Raw genomic sequence first — 2,035 nt, forward strand, 5'->3', positions numbered from 1 at the left:
GAATGTAAATTCATGGTGGACGAGGGCTGGGATGGAGAGAATTGGGGAACCAGTGAGGTGAAATGAAGAGGTGGTGGCTATTAATGGGTACACAGCTTTTCTTGGGGGAGATACAAATTCTTCTCTCAAATTGACTGTGGTAACCATTGCACAGCTGTGAATATGATTTTAAAAAACCCATTAACTGTACACTTAAACTAGGTGAACTTATGGTATAAATAGTGTATCTGAACAAAGCTGTTATTTAAAAACAACATCGAGGGAATGCCTTGGCAGTCCAGTGACTCAGTAGTCTCACTGCTGAGGGCCTGGGTTCAATCCCTGTTCATGGGACCAAGATCCCATAAGCTGTGCAGTGTGACCAAAAAAAAGAAAAAAGCTAAAAATTAATAAAAATAAAAACAACATCTAAAGTCCATTTATTTTTATCTTTACTATTTTTTTCTGGTCGTGCTGCACAGCTTGTGGGATCTAAAGTCTGATCCAAATTTTATTTAAAAATCACATGAGAAGAGAAAAGACTGAAAATAGATTTAAAAATTTCCTGACAGTGTTACTTTCTGAATGGCAAGCTCTTAAGTGATTTTTGTTTGTTCTTTTACTCTTTTTTTATATTTTCTATTGATGTATACACATGCACTGATTTCCTAACCAGAAAAGTTATGGGTCTATTACAATTTCATGATAAACCCTATATGTTCCAGAGATCTGTTTACTGAAAAATGCCATGGTTCATGGATCATCCCAGTCCTACTGCCCCTTGGAATCAGGACACCAGAAGGGAAGCCTCACCTCACCTGTGACTGCATTCATATCGGCTCTCACCTTCCTCAGAAGCCCACTGCTGCACTGCAAACAGTTCCATCTCCCCTCAAACCTGATCCCCAAATATGAACAGGTGATCACCCACAGCTACAACTCTGAGGTTCCTACTGGTTTTCCCCATTGCATAGTGCACATGATCAAGGTTCTGGGTCTTGTATATTTACCACCTGGTGGTCTTTTTTATTTATTATTCTTTTTTAAAGTCAGTTAACAAGAACTCAATGGGCCACTGATTCTGGATTGTAAGTGGTATTGTCTAATTATCGAGAACTGGTACTTCAAGATCCTTGTTTTTCCTTTTTGAATTCCATTTCTTTTTCTGAATGATCAGAATGAAGATTTCTGTATTGATTAATTTTTTTGTACATAAAGTTTTATTGGAACACAATCCTACCCATTTACTTATATATTGTTCCTTTTAAAATTTTATTGTAGTTGATTTACAATGTTGTGTTAATTTCTGCTGTATAACAAAGTGATTCAGTTATACATGAATATTCTTTTTCATATTCTTTTCCATGATGGCTTATCACAGGATGTTGAATATAGTTCCCTGCGCTCTACAGTAAGACCTTGTTGTTTATCCATTTGTATACAGCAGTTTGCATCTGCTAATCCCAAGCTCCCAATCCTTCCCTCCCTCACCCTGTCCTCCTGGCAACCCCAGTCTGTTCTCTATGTCTGTGAGTCTGTTTCTGTTTCATAGATAGGTTCATTTGTGTCATATTTTAGATTCCATAGATAAGTGATATCATATAGTATTTGTGTTTCTCTTTCTGACTTATTCACTTAGTATGATAATCTCTAGGTCCATCCATGTTGCTGTAAATGTCATTATTTCATTGAAATCCACTGCAACAGTAGAAAGGGTCTTCCTAATAATCAAAGGCCCAGTCAACAAAGAGCAGGCAAGACAGCACAGAAAAATTAAAAATACACACCCTCACTTGCTGACTTCTGCTCTCAGCACTGTCCGCTTGAGATCTCGGGACCTGGAGGAAGTCAAGCAAGGGAGTCACGACGGTCCGGTCACAAGGAGCTCAGGGCACTTGAACCCTCCCCCATGTGTGGGAACGTTTCCTAGCAAGGACTCAGTCTCCTCACGTTCTACACTCATTCTCTACATATCGTTACCTGAGAAAGCAGGATTGAACTGGGCTGGATGTCAGCAAGGGGGTTAATAAGACACTGGTCTAGAGTTCCCCCAAGG

The 2,035-nt window shown here is 39.2% G+C and overlaps 1 protein-coding gene across 1 annotated transcript in view; it reads right to left on the minus strand.

Moving 5' to 3' along the window:
- Positions 1–1,819, minus strand: part of TCEANC (transcription elongation factor A (SII) N-terminal and central domain containing) — a gene marked incomplete at its 3' end in the record, with an annotated part of 5,495 nt that extends 3,676 nt beyond the window's left edge. The window contains exon 1 of the mRNA XM_010833557.1: positions 1,773–1,819. The remainder of the gene's footprint in view (positions 1–1,772) is intronic.
- Between the last annotated feature and the right edge of the window lie 216 nt (positions 1,820–2,035).

Source organism: Bison bison, unplaced genomic scaffold, assembly GCF_000754665.1.
Source record: "Bison bison bison isolate TAMUID 2011002044 unplaced genomic scaffold, Bison_UMD1.0 scf7180017863740, whole genome shotgun sequence".
Classification (NCBI taxonomy): Eukaryota; Metazoa; Chordata; class Mammalia; order Artiodactyla; family Bovidae; genus Bison; species Bison bison.